This window comes from Topomyia yanbarensis, chromosome 3, assembly GCF_030247195.1.
Source record: "Topomyia yanbarensis strain Yona2022 chromosome 3, ASM3024719v1, whole genome shotgun sequence".
Lineage (NCBI taxonomy): Eukaryota > Metazoa > Arthropoda > Insecta > Diptera > Culicidae > Topomyia > Topomyia yanbarensis.
In genome coordinates this window covers 256,111,764-256,135,110 of record NC_080672.1, presented here as the reverse complement: position 1 = coordinate 256,135,110, position 23,347 = coordinate 256,111,764, and the positions used below count along the sequence as shown (strand labels likewise).

Sequence of the window (23,347 nt, the reverse complement as noted above, 5' to 3'; positions counted from 1 at the left end):
GTTATCATGTCTACGAAAACGCGGGTGTAGGTTGCGTGGATGGTCGCGAAGGACTCAAGCATTTGTATGTTAACGTGTTTGTTGCGTGTATGTGACTTCGTGTGTATAAATTCGATTTTCTCGATTTTATTGTCGCCATGGAACGTGTTGTTTAGTGAGCGTCTTCTTTTTGTTTGGTCCAACTGAAGGCATTGGACCAATGCCTCTAGGGCCGAGGATAGGCACTTCCGAACGAAACCGATTCATGATCGCGCGAACGCTGTCGGAACCGACTCCATGAAGTAAAAAGTTACTTTACGCTTGTCCGGACACGCCGTAGAGTCAGGTGATTCGCATTTCTAATACCAAAAGATCCTGACTCCTGCGGTAGCAGACAAAGGGTTAAGTCGCCGGTAAACTCTAAGCTTGCTCGTATGACCCCTTCCACGCTCTTCTAAATTTTCTACCTTCAACTCCTTGCTCTCCCTTGAGTACTTAGGGTCTTAATGTTTAAAAATATACTTCACCTTCCAGTCCCTTGCTAATTAAATGCCGTAACAGCAGTTAAAAAGTTTGGTTGACCAAAATTCATCTCTACAGAAAAATGCTCATAACTATTTGACTTCAAACAGAATATGAATGAAAATACTTTCTTCGTAGGAAAATAAGGTATTTATCACACCTCCCGAATGGTATATAGAACTTAGCATACAAACACTGAGAACTGACATACAAGTAAAGTTTTCAATTTGTGTAAGAAATAAAACTGTCGCTTTGAAATGTCAACAGCAACTTGCCACTGGCTGGCGCTACGATCGTCCAGTAACTGCCATACCGGCCTTGCATGCAAGCTAGGATACAATGGTGATTCATGTATGCAAACTTGTATGCGATGGCGATTTTCAACGTATTTCCATTTAAATCTTTACACAGCTTTTTGTGAAAAGTTTGTTCGATCTTATATGTCTGTTCTCTGTGATACAAATATTTGATCCGATTTTTTTTATGGACAAAAAACAAAACCCGACCCAAAATCGGGAACAAACCCCAATATATTTACAAACCGGTGTATATTAAATAGGATAGTTTTAAGCGCTTAAACGTTTACTGTCATCTCTTTCACTCTCAAATGTTCTAAAGCGAGAATTTTCTGTGAAGGATCCAAGAGTTCTGGATCTGAAACTGAACATAAAGGATCATATATTGTCGCTGTTGTGATATCTTATGACAAGCGCCATTTAGCACATTTCGAGAAAAACGATTTTTAAAGTTTGACATTGAATATCTTGAAACTTATAAATGGTAGAAACAATTCAATGAAGACAATTAATGCTTCTATCCATTCTGTATTAATCTCTCAAATATTACGAAGATCGGTTGACTATGTTGCGAGTATTCACTAAAAATGTAAACAAAAGTCGCACTCACACATGTCAAAGGTATGTATTGATAACAAAATTTGTATGGCGTATCACAATCGTGCATGAAAAATTTTCCATGGAAAAAACATCATCAATTCGTCGCTGTTGTGCTATCTTATGACAAGCGCCATTTTGTACATTTCGAGAAAAACGATTTTTAAAGTTTGAGATTGAATATCTTGAAACTTATAAATGGTATAAACAATTCAAAGAAGACAAATGATGCTTCTATCTATTCTGCATTAATCTCTCAAATATTACGAAAATCGGTTCACTACATTGCGAGTTTTCTTTAAAAATGTAAACAAAAGTCGGTCTCACACGTGTCATAGGTATGTATTGATGACAAAATTTGTATGGCATGTCATAATCGTGCATGGAAGATTTTCCATAGAAAAAAATCATCAAATATTAACTTTTATTCATATCTTTGGCGTCATTTGGTCTATAAACAATCGGTGAGATGCATTTTGAAGGAAATAAGTCAGGGAATCTAGAAAAAATAGTTATTTTTGGTTACAGTGTTGCCAAATATGCTATATTTCCAGTTTAAAACTTAAATTGCATTTTTCTCACAGTTCGTGCATCTTTGTTTCAAAAATGATTATTCCATTGTGTTTATCAGATAGTGTTACATATAAAAACATCTCATACATAAAGATAATTAGAGCCAATCCCCCGACACAGTCATTTGAAGCAAAAAATTAATTTCTCAGCGCGTTTCTCGCTATATCTCAGTAACCAAACAGAATGTCAAAATTCTGTAAACGCCACTTTGTAGAGATTTTTTAGACAAGTAATGTGGCATATCTAACTCAGTTTACCCCAAAATGGCGTTTGTCATAAGATAGCACAACAGCGACGAATTATTAACTTTTATTTATATATTTGGCTTCCTTGGGAATCTAGAAAAAATAGTTGCTTTTGGTTTCAGTGTCGCCAAATATTCTGTATTTCCAGTGTAAAACTAACACTACATTTTTCTCACACTTCGCGTATTTTTGTTTTGAAAATGATTATGTCATTGTGTTTCTCAGATAGTTTTACATATACAAACATCTTATGCATCACGATAATTTGAACCAATCCCCAGACACAGTCATTTGAAACTTGATCTTAGTAACCAAGCAGAATGTCAAAATTCTGGAAACGCCACTTTGTAGAGATTTACAAGCAATGTGACATATCTAACTCAGTTTACCCCAAAATGGCGTTTGTCCTCAGATAGCACAACAGCGACGATATAATTTGTTTCTTTAAGAGGCTTCAAGCAGCATGGCCACATTTTTCTCGTTACTCAAAAATTTGTCGAACTACATAGCTTAAGAGGGGGATAAAAAAACACTTTTTTGCGATTTTTTCAACTTAACGTGAAACGAATTTATCAACACTTTCGTATATTATAGTGTATCATTTCAATAACATTCTGTAAGTTTCCTTGTAAAAATATCGACAAACGACTCAGTGACGAAGTTTTTTGTAGAACCATTTTCAATTAAGGACATTATACATGCGAGCCACAACATAGCTCCTACGCCACACACACCCCTCTCCCCTGCCCAACCATGTATCTGTCATGAGCAAGTATAAAAATACGATTTTCAATACACTAACCTTGCTGGTGTGCCACGAAACTGCTACTTAAGGAAGCTATATTATTTTCCTATACAATCAATCCGAGTTTTTGACGGAATGCCGTCTGTAGCTCCTATTTTGTGCGAAAATATCACCCCTGTTCACTTGGGGTTTCTTTTCGAAACACTCTTCTTCTCGTTTTCATTGCACTTTTTCAAATGCACTTTTTTCACACACCACTGCAAAAACACTCGCGAAACTTTAATCGTTTACTAACAAAACTTCAAATTTTCTGTCAATGTGCAGATGACCAAAGGAAAATGTTCGGAAACTCTCATTTGTGCGTTTGAATTTTCACTTCAGATTTCAGTTTTTCCTAATGTAAACAAGCGAGTCGGTGCCTAGCAACGTGGCTTCCACATATCTTCACCTTAAAGGGGTTTTTTAGTCATTTTAAATAAAAATTTCTATTTTCACGAAAAATTCCGACTTTTTATGAGTAAAACCCCCCTTAATTGAGAATATATCTCAAAAATTTAACGTAGGTATTTTTTACATAGAATGTGTATGCAAAGTTTGAAAGAAATCGGTTAGGTAGTTTTTGAATGGCAGGTAACATCGCAAATCATATTTTTGTCAGAGACGTTCTACAAAAAACTTCGTCGTTTGTAAATATTTTTGCATAGAAAAATTACAGAAAGTTATTCAAATGATACACTATAATGTACGAAAGTTTTAATCAATTTGCTTCACGCAAAGTTCTAACGAATTTCGCAAAAAAGTGTTTTTTTCACTCTGAAACCTTTATCCCCCCCCCTTTTAAAGACCCCTAATTACGCTCTAGTTAGCTCTACTCTCGAATATACAATTGTTTTTTGGTCATGATATTATCACATTGATGTCCGGCGCATTAAATCTATTCAGTGCAAATTTGATCATTTTGATCTTGATGACTGTTCGTCGAAATTGTTCTAAGGCAGTTTTCATTTCTGATCTCCTTTAATCAAGAATTGATTCATCAGATCTCCAACAGTTTGTAGAATTCGACATTCATCGTCGTAGTCTTAGATTTCATCATGCCAGAACCAATTATGGCTCTAATCAACAATTTATTAATATATGCCATCTATTCCATCGTTATTCTAATGTTTACGATTTTCGCTGATCACATAGCGTTGTAAAACGAGTTTTAATGCTTTCATTAGAGTGACATTGAAAGATTTGTAGAATCTTAGCTCCAAGAAGCTTTTCGATGTTCCAAATAAACAATAAACAATAAGTGCTTAAATTAGTTATGGGATTTGCGTTTTGACTTCGTCTCATCAGGATCCGATACCAACTTAGTGACTAAGCTAGCACTGGATTGGAGTACCAATTCTAATAAAATAAATAAATAAATAGTTTTATCAAGCTTAGTTCAACTTATACGGATTTTTCCGCGAGTTTCTGTTTGTTAAAAAGAATCTACAGATCTAATCTATAGATCGGCAAACTTTACATTGTGTTCGACTATGTAATTTCTATATTACCTTTCACTAAACATTTTAACATCCTTTCACCAACAATTTTCCTTCAATGGTCTAACTCTACATTCCAAGTCGCCAATTGCATTCAAATAGTGCGTGTGAAATTATATTGCGTGCAAAACTTATGCAATACCTATGCTAATTAGTTTCCAATGCAGCTGTCTACCGACCATTCGAAATGATGAATCATTTGCATCGTTGACTTTGCTGATATTCAAATGTGTATAATGGGTCTGCAAGTTGGTTATCAGTTTCCTTATACACCCTGACATAATCGCTACGTACAATGCAACCAAGCATGAACCGTTTCCAGCATTTACGACACAATCTGGCTTGTTGAACATGTGGACTAACTGATGGTTTACTGCACGAAGAGGAAGATTTCGCATCAGCCGGCGAAAATCGGGCGGTTTGGAAATCCACAAATTAGGTATCATTTAGGAGCGAGTGTACGACCATGAAGGCACACATCTGGCTATTCAGCTTCGTGTTGGACCGTTATCTCCGTTGAACAAAAACCTGCCGTATGCGGACAGAACCGTAGCAAGACTATTAGCAAACATGCATTCCGCATTAAATAAATAAAAAGTCGAGCTATGAATTTAATGAGCTCTCGAGTTTTTCGCTCTGGTGAGGTAATTGAAACTGCGTGAAAGTTCCGGCCTTACATGCCAAGGAAGAAAAACGTTCTGGACGGGGTGGCAGGCGGCAAATGTGCTACGATAAATCTTTGCTGGATAAACCTGTCGTAGAATTGTAGATCGTGGTGGATCGCGGAACATGTTGTGATGCGATGCAATACAAAGTTAATGCATAAATCAACTAGTTTAATGTTCTACACCACATCGAGAAAATACCGTTGCTTTAGAGATTAGGTAAAGTCGCGTCGAATGGACATTTTTAGATGAGTTTCTCAATAACATGGAATCTACAGCGAAATTTTATTTCACTGGTTGATGGGGAAGATGGAAATCTCAAATCAGGTTGATTATCGACTAAGTAGGCTGGGATCCAATCTATATCTTCCACACAATAGTCTATCCTCTCCGAGGTCCCCTCATCATATGAAAATGACAATGTCCAAAAAACCAAATCATGCGCCAATATATGATTTAAAATCAATTAAAAATATTCATTTCCCAAACCCATTAATTATTTAACCAATTTGGTACCTAATATCATTAAACAAGTTGTCTATCGAGACTTGATAGACCAACGACAACGGCTAATTTTTTGTATCCCGAGGCTCCGTCCGGTGTATTTTAGTTAACGCACTGACAATCTGTTTTACTTAAGCAACCTGTTCTGTGGGCTGGACAGGGACAAGCCAACCGAAACAACTACGAGCCATTAGGACGCATAGATCTGTGCCATTCCGCCCAGTTATATACAGCCACTTGTTTTGCTCCAGTGAAACTTGATATTTGATCGAACTTGTGCATGTTCGTATTGGACGAGGATCGAATGCTCGATGTGTTTCCTATAATTAAGATAAATGTTATCTGCGTGTTGCGATTCAGATCAGAGCTGCATCTTGTGATAAATTATTTACGGTACAGTAGGAGGAACAACCAAATTTTCTTCTTGCATCTGAAACATAAATCCTAAGTTCGTCTCTTGCATCCAAAACGGTCACAGCGAGGTGCATTTAAATGTAGAGCACATCTCAAGCGGTGGCCACAGTGAGTCTGGGCCGATCGTATCGCAGCGAGCGGTCATGTAGCAAACAGGAAAGATACCCTCGATTAAAATGTTGCCGGACCGGCTTTTATTTAGCACGTTCGTTGGTCGAGTTGCGGCAGGCCAATCGAAGACCAATTACGCTGTCCAGCGCGATCGCGGTTCCTCAGTGGTGGACTAATAAATATTTATACAATTTATTAGCTATCTCGGTGGACTCTCAAACTGGGCCCGATTACGAATTCATGAGAATTTTTCATCTCGATTGGTTTGTAGGGTTAGCCCGTGCGAGCTCCAAAGGCTCAATGGAAGTATTCACCATCCAAAGCGCAAGCCAACGAGGAAGACAATTATGGTACGGACATTGAGAACTAGGTATGTTCAATGGTTATGAATAATTCTGTTCATTAGCACCAGGCAAAGTGCCGCCACTTTGGCTGCCATGTTCGTCTAGAGTTATTCACAAATCGCCGTGACGTGACGCGAATAACCGGAGTCAAGTGGACACTGGACACACGTCGGCTGTTCGCGAAGCTAGAATAAGTCCTATTACACATCACCCAACATTCGAACATGTACCAAGAATCTCAAACTGCCACGCTGACACACATTTTCTTCAGTCGAAGATTGCACCAACGCGACACTAGGCATTTGATCTTTCCGAGACAGAGGGGCGCTATAAGTTAGTGTTTTGTGTGTATGGACGTTTTCCACCATCAACGAATGCGTTGTTTTCCCACTCGACAGAGAAGGGACTACCGTAGATTGCAGCATGAGGTATGGCGGACCGATGACAATGCGTTGTTGACCTCCTATCGATGCTGTGTTGGCGGACCCAAGGCTACTGCAGCTCCTGTGTGTATGTGCATTTACAACCGCTCGATGTTCTATGTTTTGTTTGCTATCGATGTTCATTCATTTACAGCGGATGATTGTGTCTCAGACACACAAAGCGAGCTGTGATTCATGATTGAGGATAGCAATCTGCTTTAGCCTGTAATTGCTTGACTAATTGTAATGGTTGATGTGAATGGTACAGTGTCAGGTCGATTGTTGTAAATTGTTTGATATAAGTTCTCGATGACGGTGACTGTATACGATTGAAATAGGCGTTTCACGTAAAACACATAGTTTGAAGGATGTGTCCGAAGAATTTATTAAAAAAAATATGCAACTTCATAAAAAATATACGTTGAAAAAAAGCAACTTGCTCATAAACATAGAAATTACCCAATATATACGCAAACGGATGTCTTAGTGGAATGTACGTAATATTTCAAAGGTTTTCTTTCATTTAATTCCACTATGTTTTATGTTTAGAAATTAGTCTGCTCAGTCATTGCATACGACAAAATATAAGCAACTTTCAAGACAATTACTTCATTGCAACAAAAGAAGAGCGGAAAAAATAGTTGTATAACCAGACCCAATCAGAAACACATAACAAAAAGTTTTCAAAACCATATCTCGCGTTGTTACTTGTTATAATTTTCTGTTATTTTAACTACTAACGAGACCAAATTTATAACAAAATCTGTTACGAAAATTTTATTCTGATATAATCTTGTTATTTCATTTTGATCGGGAAGTCTTGTTATTTCATTTTGATCAGTGAGTCACTGCACTATTGACGAATTGCCCAACAAAAATAGATGATAGGGGCCGCAGATGAAAAAAGCTGGTCAGCTTTCCCAAGCCGTCCCAATCCGAAGCGAACAGTTACTGTGTTGAGGCAGGTTACACACTGATGGAATTAGCACAGATCCAATAGACCTGCAAAATGTGTGTATTGGTGATGGCCGTGGTCGATTAGGGACCGTATCTGTACGACGAAGAAGAAGGTCGAATCTTAGGATTTCACTCAACCACCAACAGCAAGAACCAATGGTAGCTCAAACTGGCCTCAGCTTGAGGAATGGGGTATTATATCTCACAGGGAGAAATATTCTGAAGAACACTTAGAGAAACTTGGATATTCACGTTCTCGTAGACGCATAAAACCTCAACAATGTCTTCAGAAGGACCGAATTGTTTTGGTAAAATTAGCGCAAGAATTGATTGTGTTCAGTTCAGAAGACATAAAATTTATTCACCAACCAAAGCATCCAATTGTTATATATGGACGAATTGAAAACATTTTCGAACGTAATTGAACTGCGCAATTTATGATTGGTTCATTTTTGCTCGATAATCCAACTCAGCGCCAACTTAAAAACAAAATTCAAGTTGCAATGGAAGTTGAATCGCAAATAATTGAATGAATGCGCTGCACCGAACGAATGAGTGACGAAGCAAACAACCGAAACAGACTATTGAGTAATGGGTCCCCGGGAGTACCAATATTTCTGAGCTCTGGTAGAATCACAGGGAGCAAGAATATACTAATCCGAAGTAACCAATTGGGACCACAATCTTATGAACCTTGTCACACGATCTATTGGGTTACTGTTCCAGAGCCCAGTAACATTAAGAATATGTGCACAAGCAATTGCGTAGTTTTAGAAAAAAGTGGTTTAATGTTTATAGATGTCTCTAGGGAAGGACCGTTCTCTGAATAGTTCAACTTTGACATCACACAATACCAGTATAAATCTAACAATTATTGTATAGATTCCCTAAATGTATTTGGCTTTGCTTCTTCATGATTTGACGAAAGCTTGCCTGCATTGGCCGAAGACCATTCAAGCTCTATTGATTCTGAAAGCGATATTAGCAGACTAATTGAGAGTTGAGTCAAGAATTACCCCAACTTACAGTAATGTAAAGTAAACCATATGTCGGATATCATAGCTCATTAGGTTTCCTCACGAAGCCATCCGCGACAGGATTGAATAAAGTGGTGACAGTAAACCGCCTTGAAGGCATCCGCAGACACCAAATTCTCATCTCTATGTCTTAACAATAGACACAGATTTCATATACTAAGCGTTGGGTATAATGCAGTTCGTGATACATACAGGTACTCCATGTCTCCATGCTGCTTCTTTCGAAAGACACGTTGCTAAAAGCAGGTTTAACGTCAAAAAAACTCCCAAACATGATTGCTTTTGCGAAAAAGTTTCTACAGTGTTTTAAGTGTTAATTGCATTACATGAAACGGGTTTTTGCCCAAGCTAACATCCCAAATGTACTGCCCATAAAAGCATGAGTCCCATATTGAAAAACAGCAAGCCGAGAGAAACGCTGTTCATGATTTGCATTTTCATTGAGCCAAATGGATGGGACAACCATGTTTTGTATTTTTTGAATATTTTCTAAACAAACCTGGTAATGTTATATGTTCATTGTGATTCAGTGGTGATACAGAATACAGTCCAACAGATAACTCATTTTCGATAATTCCATATGGGACTGTTGTGCTTATATGGGCAGTATAGTGGTCTATTAAACGTTCCACTACTTTGAGAGGGAAGAAGGTCAGACAAATCGGTCAATGCTTTTTGCCTTCACCTTTAGGAATGAATTTTACAATTATTTCCCGCCACGCTTATAGAATGTATCCTGTAGCAAGACTACAAGTAAGATTTTATTTATTCAAAATATATTTGTATTGTTCCTATCCTCTTTAAAGTAGAACTGAAGTTATTCCATCCCTTCCCGGACGAAGCAAAATTTTCAAGCGTTCATTTGATCGGTTTCGCTATCACAATTCTACGAGTAACTGCCCAAGAGTCTAAATTGCCTTAAAAGAACTCAGGTAGGTGGTGGTGATTCCTCTAGAAACACGCATAACGCATAACTAGAAACGTACAAGCCCCTTGGTATGCTGCTACTATAAATGATTTTGTTTTATTCACGGTCTCATCCAAGTCGCTTGGATATTCAATCATAGGAAAATACTCATAAAACGGTCCGAACTCGTGTGGTACAAAACAACTCATGCATAACACTGTCGGAGCAAAGAGTGACATCTAACAACTCTTCTTGTTCAGATTGTTAACATGTTGAGTAATTTCCTACATTTTTATATACAGAATTGCACTGCTTAAGTATTCCATCAATTCAGAGCCTCTTCAATTGTGAGACAGTTGCATCACTGCCACAGTTTTATACAACTCTTTTGAAGCCACCAGAAGGTGATGATTCATTATGCGGCAAGTATGCCGAATAATAGACATTTTTGCTGTCTATGTTGTCAATATTTACGGTGATTTTACGCTATACTCCGACCTCACAATTATGCTATCGCTAGTTGTGGTGTCGGATAGAAGACGCGTCAATAAATCTATTCACATGCATGTTTGGAGCCTTTTCAAGTGTATTTGTCATGACATTGTTGTTGAAAGCTTTCCAACATAGAAATTTCTTTTATGGAAATAAGGTACTTGAACTTAAACTATGAAAGCTTTATTATCCTATACAAGCCGAGATATTTTCATAGTTGCTCAACGTGTATGCACAATTGATTTATTCTACCCATAGTCGATCAGAACACTACACATTGGATCAATAACAATTATTGTACAGTAACTAGAAGAAGTGGTGCAAATTTTCATTTTCAAATGCCAACTTTCAGTTCAATCCACCCCAACCATAATTCAAATGCAAAGCCTCCCTTAATCAATCACTTTCAAGTTGGCGAAATTTTCATAACTAAACGTCTTCATTTCAAATTGATACTTTTTCAATCACGAATCAAAGCTGTCATCTGCTCTGTAGAAGCCAGTTTAGGTTAAATGTTGACATGTTTTGCTTTTTAAGCTTACATGAACAGTAAGAAATATATTCAGAGTAGTTTTGTTTGAAAAACCTCAACCCCCGTAGAGAGATATTCACAGGGTCAATGAAATTGAAAATGAATGGAAAATGATTGAGCAGCTCGGCTGTTTGAATGAATGATGCAAACGGAAAACTGCGAATTGAACGTAGTAGGACATGATTTGAGATTTGTTCATTCTTCAAGATCAAAACACCCTGTTGAAAATTTGCAGCTCTTACTAGAATATACCAAACGAGTTTGCTTATAATCCCTTTAGCGACCCAAAAATGGGTATTAGGAATATGCCCATCATTTGAATCCCACAATTCGCGAAGTGAATCGATGCTTGGCAGAGAATCTTCAACCTGTCGGATGCCGCATTCAGACTTCTGTTACCCGGAGAAAGATAATATACTCTTATCAACCTCCTAGCGGACTAAAACTAGCTTCAGAAAATCAACCGCCCAACTTACACGGCGCTAGGGTGATTTCGAACTTTTCAATTGCACTAGTATAGGTTGTAGGTCTAATCAAATTCAACACAAAGAATGTTTCAAAAATGTTGTACACCCCCAAAATATTTGCTGGGACCTTTGTATTGCATAATATTTGTTAAAAACTACTAAACAATTGATACAATGCTTGACATAATGATTGAACCATGAATCTGTTGATCTTTTTTATTCTTATTTTGGACTAGAAGCCACCACTACTTTATTTATACTCGGTTTTGTTTTGTAAGTGCTAGTGTCCGACAAAACAGAACTAAATTTTCCACATTCCATTTTTCCAATTTTCCACAAACCATTCAAAATATCACTTTCACGCTAGTGAACAGTAACACAACGAGCCTTAATTCAAACTCAACTTATTTACATAATTAAGTTAAAGGCAAAAGTTGACAATATGAATGTTCTACAATTTCTGAAAATAAATGGTGCCACAAATGAATAAAACGAAAGATAATAAATGGATAGAAATTTACTATCGATTAGTTCTCCCATCAATCGCAAAAGTGCCCTGCCCAGCGTTTCTGCTTCGCGAAAGTGTTATTTCAGGTCGCGCGACCTGCCTCACTTTCACCCACCGAGAAACCCCTTCGACGTACAAGTGAAATGTTTATACATATTCAAATGTCATGACATCCAAGAAATACTGTGATTTAGTGCTTCATTTACTTCTCTTGTCGCAGCTTCCAACCACTCTTCGAGGCGGTGCCCGAACGGACGGACCATAACTTTGCTTGTTTCTTCGGTTGCCCCCTTTGTTGTATTTGCGCTGGCCATACACACATCGAATACCTGTTTCTCTGCTGTTGACCTGTTTGGCGTTTTTCTTCGCGCTGTGAAATCTCGTCGCCTTTCTTAGTGCTATCGCTGATGTCCCCTCGGGCTCCGGTTATCATGTGGTCAAGTGGCATTGGCACCAACCACCGACTGTACTCGAGTTGACCCACCAGGTGGAGAGATTGACCGAGTTTCCAAAAAGTCAACATTCAACAGATTTTGAAGTATGTACCCAAATTAGACGAATAAAAGTAACAATGAATAGAACACGAATATGTCCAACAGCAAAACCGACGAAGGTGAGATTTTCTATTTGACATTTGCCAAGTGGATTTCACGCTGTTAGAGAGAAATCATCAACCTGTTTGTGTTTCTGGGAATCGGGAAACTAAATAACTTTTCGTTTTGATACATCTGGTTCCTTTTGCATGTTGATAGCATAGCTTGGGGAGAAAAAAAATATGTTTAAGAGTGGCAGTGACTTGAACATACTGCTGCTCTCCGGTATAGCTTCGAGCCAATCACCCGATAATTGCATAATCGCTACCGAACCAGATCTATGCCGGCATCAGTGTCAGTCAAAGCAGATTGAAAGTTTTAATGAGCACTACCGCGACCGGTTGTATTATGTGTGCGAGGTGGAATGAAATGACGGCAGAAAATATCTGCAGAAGTCCGACACCCGTAGTATGTATATGCATCACTTGGCACACAGGTTGGTCCGGATTGAGGCAATACCACCCCACCGCGCCGGTCACTCGGTCGATCGATCGACTTATACACAAGTCGGTCAAACCTAGATTTTTCCATCAATCAACTTTCTAAAACTAAATCCAGTTCGTAAATCATTTTGGCAAGTCCAAGCAAGAATCTGACTTTGTTGGGACGCGGAAAGGAGGCATCGATCGGTGGCATATTTAGGTTCGTCGTCAATGAGCGTATAGCGAGGGTATAAACTGAAATACTTGCCGTTTTCATTCATGAATCATGATTGATCGGGCTCTATCTATACGCGGTACAAACTGTTAACGTTGCTTTATCTTTGCGGGCTTTTAACGTTATCAAGGAGCAAATTTGTCATTTTCAAACAGTTGGGATGAAGAGTATGGAGCTTAAACATTTTCGAATATAATCAGTATATTGAAATTTTGGGACTGAGGAATCAAAATATATGTTGTCAGATCTTCAGATTTTTAATCTAAATCGCGATTCCCAGATACGGTTGACCTCAGATTTGAAACTGGGTATGTTTGAGTCATATTCGCTAGACACTTGGATTCAACTTTGGTCATCTTTCTTACAAATTTTTAGTCTCTACCTTAATTTTTTTGTGTCAGGTGATTTAAGACAGAACAATTCCATGGTGTTTTTTAGTATATCAGCGCAATGCAGAAGTTTTCAAACAAACAAAAAGAAAAGTTGAAAGCTTAAAAAGATGACTTAAGGTTAAAACCTCTATAATCGAAATAAAATAAAATAATAATTCGGCCAAGCGAAATCCATATATCCTTACATCGGTTAAAGTAAACTACTTTGTAAGAACTGGATATACATTTCTGGATTTGAAACTGATGATTTATTTTATTTTATTATTTTCCTATATCAAATTTACCTATTTCCACGAAGTTTATCCCAGATTTTTTACATCCTAATATATGAATGGCTGGCGTCCAACAGGAAGTAACCCACATTATTCATTTTTCACAAAAAAACGAAAAAAACTTCCGCATTTCCAAATTAATGAAATTTTTGTAGTAAAAATATATTATTTTATCAGTTTTTCATTCTGGAGGATAACCCCAGGGATACCTGACGCCCAAAAAGGAGCAACCCCCCAAAATCGACTGGGGTCCCGCAAGGCAGTCATTTTAGGCCTCTTACTTTTATCTCATTCTTAAGCGACCTCTGCGAGCGAATCAAGTCTGGAAAGCTGTTATAGGCCGACAATATGAAGATTTTCCGAAAAATAAAATCTCCTCTAGATTATGCAGTTCTTCAAGCTGATATCGACTTAGATCAAGATTGGTGTAAACTCATCGGAATGCACTTGAACACAAATCAGTGCAAAGTGATTAGCAATGCGGTCAACGGTAAGTCGTGTGATTACACGTTACTACTAAACTCTGTGCAGAAGACTCCAAATCGTGACAAACGGTCAAATGCGGTGGAAAAGTCACAGATCTGGAAACTGTACACCCAGATGCTGACGACGCTTCATTGACTCATCATGAATGATGAGACTTACGCCAATGCGGACTTTCGGTAGCTTCTGGGGCTACTGTTCTTCACCGCCCAGCCTAAATTTGATGTTCTGGAGGAACTAAGGAAGCAGAAACTTTCAAAGTTTGCCATAAATACATGATTTGGTAAGCGATCTGCTCATGTGGCAAACGGAATGAGGGACTGTAAACGGGGAGATCTATCTCAAGGACTGTCTTCAGAAGCGCCTGCTTCCTCTGTTGAAGCAACAAGACGACCCTACGATCTTCTGGCCGAATCTGGCTTCGTGCCACTATTGAAATGTTGTCCTGGTGTGGTACGTCAACGGGGTCACTTTCTTACCCAAGGACATGACCCCCCCCCCCCCCCCACTCCGCAACGCACCGGAACTAAGGCCCATCAACAAAAACTGACCAATTATGAAGCAGGTAAGGAGGTCAAATCTGAGGAAGACAAGAAGAAAAAGTGGATTTCCGTACAGAAGAAGCTGCAGCCAGATGTTGCACAGAATGCAATTTGATGTGGGATACCCCTTAAATGGGGTAAGATTCCAACGTTTGGTTGGGTTACTGTGGTTGTTCGCTGGCCATGTTTAGCTTTTGTTATGATACTTCTTCATAATTTAGGGATACACTGGTTTGTATAAAGTATGTCAACTAATAGAACCGACACTTATACGATGTTCAGGAGCTTTGTCGCGAATTTCGTAATTTCTCATCACGTTGCCTGGATATTTTATTCATGAGTTTACTATAGGAATTTTCTGGCACAGTAGCGCGATTCATGTTCATTATTTCTAGAGCTTTGTCTCGATTTTCTTGATTTATTTTCACAAATTGGCTATATTTTATTTATGAGATTCGCATCAGATTTACGTAACAAAGCAGTGTGATTTATGTTCGTGATTTCTGGATTGTGGACACGATTTTCTTAATTTATATGCACATTATTGTGATATTTTATTCTTGATCACACTTTCGAATTTGACACGGGCAGAAATGCAAGTCATGTTCTTTATATCTGCAGTTTAATAATAATATTCGTAATTTTCCTTCGTCTTATCATGATATGCTCAATACTATCCGATTTTTTATTCAGAGTAACGTGCCAATATGAACTGGATCATAAAATTGTGACTGATTCGCGGTGTCTTGTATTGGAAACTGTATCACGAACGATTTGTGGCTCTATATTAAATTTTTGGTGTTCAGTACAGTTTTCGTTTTCTGCCCGAACATCACATTGAACTTTATCACATGAATAACGATGTTGGAGGTCGTATTAATTTTCTTTTGTCTGCTGCTCGCACCTATTACTATTCGCTAGCAACTGGACATATTTCATGAAAAACTCAAATTTTGTGAAATAATTCACGTCAGAATGGCTTGGCCATGTAATGATTTGCATGAAATGAAAAATGATTAGGGATATCTTTTAAATATCACAAGCACTAAAGATAGATCGCGTATCACATATTAGGAATCATAAATACATGAATAAGATGAATGGCGTTGTGAAATATATCACAAGCGCGAATAGTGAGTTGTTACTAATGTACTAGGAACTAGATGAACCAGTTCACGAATACATGAGTAATATTTTCCGACTGTGTGAACTAATTCACGAACACGAATGGTCAGTCGTGACGATCATACACGGATCATGAACTAGCTCATGAATACACGAAAATTATTTCGTAATTTTGTTAACTATTTCACGAGCACGAATGGTGAGTTGTGATTAATATACTAAAAATTATGAACCATTTCATGAATACATGAATAAAATTTTATGAGGTTGTGAACTAATTCACGACAGGGAACGGGCATAGCGTAGTTGGTAAATCGATTGGCTTGTACGCAGCTCACCTGGGTTCAATTCGCAACCCCGCACATAGGGTTACAGATTTTTCCAAGAGATTTCTCTAATCCGAAATAGGCGAATGACCCTAATGTTAGAACCTCTATAATCAAAATAAAAAAAAATAATTCACGAGCACGACTGGTGACTCGTGACTAATTCGCTAGGAATATTGAATCAGTTCATGTATAAATGAAAAATATGTATTTCACGAACTCCGCAAGGCGACTTCCGATTGAACAACTTTGCTGAAGACACAAACTATGTAGGCCGTTAGAGAAACGAGAAAAAACAAGTTAAAATACACATTATCACATGCACACTAGCACCACGTAGTGACAGAATTCTGATCCAAACCGTTCACCTACTGAACCCCTTTGGCCTTTAGAACAACATTGCTGAAGAGAGTCGCTTTGCAGATCAGCATAACATAAAAAAAAAACTAGGTGAACTGACACGATCGATTGCCAACACGTAAACCGGCATTTTACAAGTTAAAAAGTGTCACACTCTACTAATAGATGTTGATGTATTATTGTGATCACTCTTCGCGTCTATTAGTATTAATCATGACCGTAGTCACTGGCTAAGCCAATAAAACAACCATCACTCCTATCAACAACGGCTTCAACTCTGTCGATGTCACAACATCGATAAATCATTTCTCAGCACACCCACGCACTTTTAGGATCAGCTTCACCAAGGTAGCACTCGCATATCTGGGGCTCACCTCATTTCCCTTCCACCATTAACGTTCGTTCCAATGAAGAACAAACAAGAACCTGCTGTGGAATTATACACTCGCGCGCATAGGCAAATAGTTCGAATTCCAAAGACCACAACTCAAGTAGTTAAAAGATTGGACTAGTGCAAATGATGTGCAAATGTCATTGCTGCTGTCGACTACGATCATCATCATCATCATCATCATCATCATCAGAGCAGGGCAGCCCTGTAAGTGGAAGAGACGCATTTTTCGCATGCCACACATTTCGGTAACGACGTATAAATTACGCCCCATCCATCCTTTGGCATCGCGCAACGATCGAACCGTGAGGAAGGCCCTGAACAAACTTGTTTGCGGCCGGGTCAAGTGAGCGCAGAACTTTGATTAGTGCTAGATGTCAAGCAACGCGCGTACAAAAAATGACCATGTTCGAAAATGACATGTCGCGGTAGGATATTTCGGCATAAAACATATACATATACGAGTGAGACAGCAATGTTTTTTTGCGATGATCGAGGCAGCCAATGCTTGCTTTGGTAACAGGATGTAAACGGTCGTTTGGATAGACCATCGCACTGACAGAGATTGATTGTGGACACTTAGCTGTTCCTTTTAATTTTAAGTTGAACTATTTTCTAGGTGTAGAGAAAGCAACTCGATAACGAAGCAATCCGAGCCCGAGCAACCTATACAATTCGACGGTCAAGCTGATGTTGGCTGGATACATGCTTACTAACATGGTAAAGGCGATATTTAGAGACCAGCCAGGGAATTTTTCCAATCTCGAGCTCAATTACGGCGACGAAGCTGGCGTTGCAAATGGCGATTTGATAACTTCCGCTTTTGTCTGCTGGGCAAGGAGCGGTGCCTGCTTGGATGCTGGTGAAACGGTTCGTTTGATTTTACACCTATTATAAAGCAATTACCAACACACACACACAAAGTACGTTGATAGGTACTTAATCTTGCGATAAATGACTAATGTCGGTCGGGTATGGGATGCCGACAGCAATGGTTAGAGGTCTGTTTTGGGCGGCGCGCAAGGGGACTACATCATTACAAACGAAACACAAAAAAGTGTGAAGGAGGTGATTCTGTGAAGATGTTGACGTGCTTCTAGGTGATGCCGACAGTTTATGAGCTGTTGATGAAATATCGGAATACTTAAGTATGTTGATGAGATTTTTTTGGGCGTTCCGTCATTAAACTTTTTTTTAGAAATGGATACGGGTTGGTTCTGACACGCTATAAGTGAGCAAAACATGCTCTGCAGGTGGAGGTTGCTTTATTATTCATATTTAGTAGGCTAATTTAATGTGAAATTTGAATAGACTACTCAAAATTTAAGTTTCCGGTAATAAGAAACGTCGTTTGCGTCGCTATTTTCGCCAAAAAATAAGGAATTTATGAATATTTTTATGGATTTCATAATAATCTCTAATATTTATTGCTATATTTATTCAATTTTTCTATTTGGGAAGCGGGAGAAGGTAATAAATACTCCTGATTTCCCCAATGCTCATGATAGACGTCTATCCATTTGCAAATATCCAATATTAACATCACACGGTGGTCAAAAGTAGTTACTGACTTTCGATGACGTTTTCATCCTTTGCCTATAGAAAGTTTGATGCAACATATATCGCCTTTAAGTTGATTAGCGCCTTAGCTTTGTGTTTGGGGTACTTGCATTCAAAGATCTTTTTTAATTAATTTTTGTTCATCGAGCTTGGGAGGTAGGCTCGGTAATCGGCTCGGTAATTTCAGTAGCTTCTTTACTGGCATGGTAAACTTCACTTTTTTGACATTTCACTAGCACTGTTACATACTGTTTACATGGAAATTTTTGTCGACGATGAGATTAGCTCGAAGCAAATCGCAAAGAATTTTTTAACCCAATGTAAATAGTACTAGTGAATTGACAAAAATGAACACTTGAGTTCATTTGTGACGTCAGCGTAAGGTATTCAATTAGGGTTTACACCAATCGACATAATCCCACAAAATGAGCCGGATAAAATTCAAAATTTTCGGTGGTTTGTATACATTATAGTTACGTGAGTTCGAATGCAACAGATGGATATCCCTTGCACTCGAACTCACGCAACTGACGAAATATACAAACCACCGAGAATTGTCAAACATGAACTTCATTCATCGCGAGTTCAATCATGTCTTGTAGAACTTAATCGATTCTTTACAGTGACGTCACAAATGAACTCGAATATCTATGTAAACAGTGAGGTTGACTGAAGAACCTAATTTTTTTCGAGCTGCCATGGTGGTGGTCCCCATTGGTAGGAAGTTAGCTGGAAGATTGGATGAACTGTGCAGTTAAACCAATCACTCGAACCGTGCTGTCTGAACCTGAGTAAATTCTAATTATTTTTGCAAGTATGAAATGAATATGCCTAAAACTTATTAATGGGTTATATTTTATTGTCTGAAAGTTTGGAAAGGATGAGTCCATTAGGTAATCTAGAGTGTTTTTTCTGTAATGCAATTTGATGTGGGACACCCTTTATGCATCACTGGAGCAGCTCTTGCGAAGTTGGTATCTTCTCATTGTAACAATTGGCCGATGTTAGCTAGACTCCATTTTGGGGCTTGTTCTCCGGAATTTGATCGTGGATTGAATGTGGAATCATCTTCTGTTCCTTCACCGTTGATTTAAAACGCTCTTCTGTGTGCAGTAGACTATGGTGATGGCGTCTACATTTCGAGCAGGTTCTATCCGAAGGACGATCCTTGCGACGGTGCCTCTTATTCAAGCAATTATAGCAAACGTTACGCTTACGAGCCTTAGCTAGTCGACAGCGTTTTTAATTCTGAAAAAGTAAAGTTTTGATGGTCCTTTTTTCGAAAGTTGTACTACCTGAGCGGTAGAGCTAGGTTCTCGGAATCACTCACTACAATTGCAGACGACACCGGAAATGTCAATCACTAAAACACTACTTAAGGCCAATTACAGCGTGCCGTGATTCTGAATGTGATATTCACTGTACAGTTCAGATGGGTGCGTGCGTAGGGACCTCGCGATCTGGTGAATTGTCGCGAAGAGCCAAAGCATTTGTACGTTTTTAAGGTGTTATATCGTGTGTGCGTTTGTATGTCGTGTGTGCTACCGTGTAAGTATCTTCGCGTGTATAAATTCTATTTTAGTGAGCTTTACCATATCACTAGAGTTCTCGGTCATGTCGCCATGGAACGTGTGCAAACTCCTGATGGTCCTTGTGACAAAAATCACATTTACACTCGGGATTTAAATCGTGCACAGAAGCAGCAGTGACGTGCTATTTCTGGCAAAGTTTCGTTATAGCTTTGGGTTAAATTGTGGGTTGCTTCTGATTCAATCTGTCGCAGCTTTCCAGTATGAAGCACTGTTTCTTCAAGAATTCAAACGATTGGTTGTAACTAAACAGCTGACCGTACCTAACGGTATACTTCCAGCGTCGTCGAGTATCCTTGTTGACAGCGGTAGCGAGTAGATGGACCACAATTAGTTCGGATATACCGGCGAACTCCAGTTCCAGAAATTTAAGATTTTCGATATGTCTTGTACACTTGCTCGCCAAGATCCGTAGCTTAACATGCTCCTTTGACCATCTTTTTATGACTCAATAGTCCGTGGATGAGAGTATTGATCGTGTGAGGTTGTTCCGTCATCTTTTCTTCAACATTTCCCCTGTATAGGCGTAATTTTCCTCGTGGCTAGCAAAAACGGGTTTCTTATCGTCCAACACGAGAGAGGAAATCGCCATTTTTAAGTGTGGCTGCACAATGACTGGATCAAGGCTAAGCGTGGAGCCCAGGCTCAATAATTTTCTTCACAGGTTGGCCAGAAATGACAGGATATGGTATTACAGGAGCAGGAATAAACGGTAGTTTCCCCATGGGATACTGGCCGACAGTGTTGCAAGCAGAATTGAATGCCATTCTAGAATGCACTTACGTTTGTCTGAAAATAAACTACCGGTATGCAAATACCTGCATTTTCTCTGATAGTCAGGCTGTGCTCAATGCATTAAGTGTTGCTACATGACTCTCAAAACTATTTGAGTGAATTCTTGTACTCCGGCAATTGGCGGAGAAAAATCGTGTCAATTTATGGTGGGACATTATGGAACTGTAGGGAACGCAAAAGCCGATGAGCTACTAAGAAGATTGTCTTCCACTAATTTTATCGGCCCAGAATCATTCTGTGGAATCTCATCTGCAATGTAACTGCAAAAGTAGGATATCACAGCTATAATGAACATACCTGGACTACGACTATTAGGGTATCGCAAATTTGTTTTTGAATTCTCAAAGGCCCCTATCTCATATTGAGACAAATGTCAAAGTAAGCTCAGATGCCAAATTTTATGAAAACATTTGGACAATTCTAGACCCCCGCCCACCTCGATTAAAATTTTTGAAATTGGTGCTATGGGAAAATATGAAGGAAATATATGTTAAATGCTATAACTTTTGAAGTAGCACTCAGAAAATTACAATTCATACATTGTATTTGTTTATTTGGGTTTTAACCATTAGGTCATTCGCCCGTAATTCATACCTCTTTTAAAGGAAACAAGCTTAGTATTTGAATGAAAATATTCCTGTTCCTCAAAACTACGGGAAGGGTACTAGGTCATTTTGTCCCCAAAATCCCCTATTTTTAATAATTTTTTGCTTTGTGATGCAAATCATGCATATTTTCCAGTTTTTTCTAATGCGAAAAAATCTCAGAAATCGAAGGGAACCTTATTGACCTTTGTCCGAATACGCGAAGTTGGGGTTATAGGGCCCTTTGTTATTTATATTAAATTTTATTATTTGCTAGTGCGTATATTTCTATTATTCTTCACTCAATTTTAATAAACTGTACCTTGTTGAACGTGGAAAATCCTTAGGAACATAATAAAAATAGATTTTTTTGGGCGTTCCGTCATTAAACTTTTTTTAGAAATGGATACGGGCTGGTTCCGACACGCTATAAGTGAGCAAAACATGCTCTGCAGGTGGAGGTTGCTTTATTATTCATATTTAGTAGGCTAATTTAATGTGAAATTTGAATGTACTACTCGAAATTTAAGTTTCTGGTAATAAGAAACGTCGTTTGCGTCGCTATTTTCGCCAAAAAATAAGGAACTTTTGAATATTTTTATGGATTTCATAATAATCTCTAATATTCATTGCTATTTTTTCATGCCTCTTTTAAAGGAAACAAGCTTAGTATTTGAATGAAGATATTCCTGTTCCTCAAAACTACGGGAAGGGTACTAGGTCATTTTGTCCCCAAAATCCCCTATTTTTAATAATTTTTTGCTTTGTGATGCAAATCATGCATATTTTCCAGTTTTTTCTAATGCGAAAAAATCTCAGAAATCGAAGGGAACCTTATTGACCTTTGTCCGAATACGCGAAGTTGGGGTTATAGGGCCCTTTGTTATTTATATTAAATTTTATTATTTTCTAGTGCGTATATTTCTATTATTCTTCACTCAATTTTAATAAACTGTACCTTGTTGAACGTGGAAAATCCTTAGGAACACAATAAAAATAGATTCGTTACCGGTAAAATTCAGAAACATCAAATTTTCTGACATTCAGTGTTAGTCTCGATTTCGCATTTTTATCATTGAAAAGCTCATATTAACTTAATTTAACAATAAATTCTTATTTAATTTACTGCTTTTGGTGTAAAATACACTTAGCGATCACATGAATTGATACCTGGAAAAATAGGGGAAGTTGAGGTTTTAGGACATTTAATGAAAAAAAAAATGTGATTTGTGGAGTTAATGTCAAAAAATTTAATGTTTCTGAATTTTACCGGTAACGAATATATTTTAGTTTCATTTCTAAGAATTTTTCCACGTTCAGCAAGTATGTTTTATGAAAATTGATTGAAGAATAATTGAGATATATGCCCGAGAAAATGATAAAATTTAATACGAATGACAACTTCTGACTTCTCGTATTCGGACAAAAGTCAAAAAGGTTTCGTTCAATTTCTGAGATTTTTTTACACTAGAAAAACTGCAAAATATGTATGATTTGCATCACAGAGTAGAAAAATTATTAAAAATTGGAAATTTTGGGAACCCAGTACCCCGCTTTCCCGTGTTTTTCGAGGAACAAAAATATCTTCATTTAAATACTAAGGTTATTTCCTTTCAAAAGAGGTATAAATTGTAATTTTCTGAGTACTACTTCAAAAGTTATAGCATTTAATATATTTTGCCTTCATATTTTCCCAAGGTACCAATTTAAAAAATTTCATAAGAAAGTGGGCGGGGGTCTAGGATTGTCCAAATGATGTGAAATTTGGCATGTGAGCTTACTTTGACATTTGTCACAATATGAGAGGGGGTTTGAGAAATTTGTTG

At 38.0% G+C, this 23,347-nt stretch overlaps 1 protein-coding gene across 5 annotated transcripts in view; it reads right to left on the bottom strand.

Moving 5' to 3' along the window:
- LOC131694111 (semaphorin-1A) overlaps positions 1-23,347 on the bottom strand; it is a 185,432-nt gene that overhangs the window by 63,546 nt on the left and 98,539 nt on the right. The gene's annotated exons all lie outside the window — the stretch shown is intronic.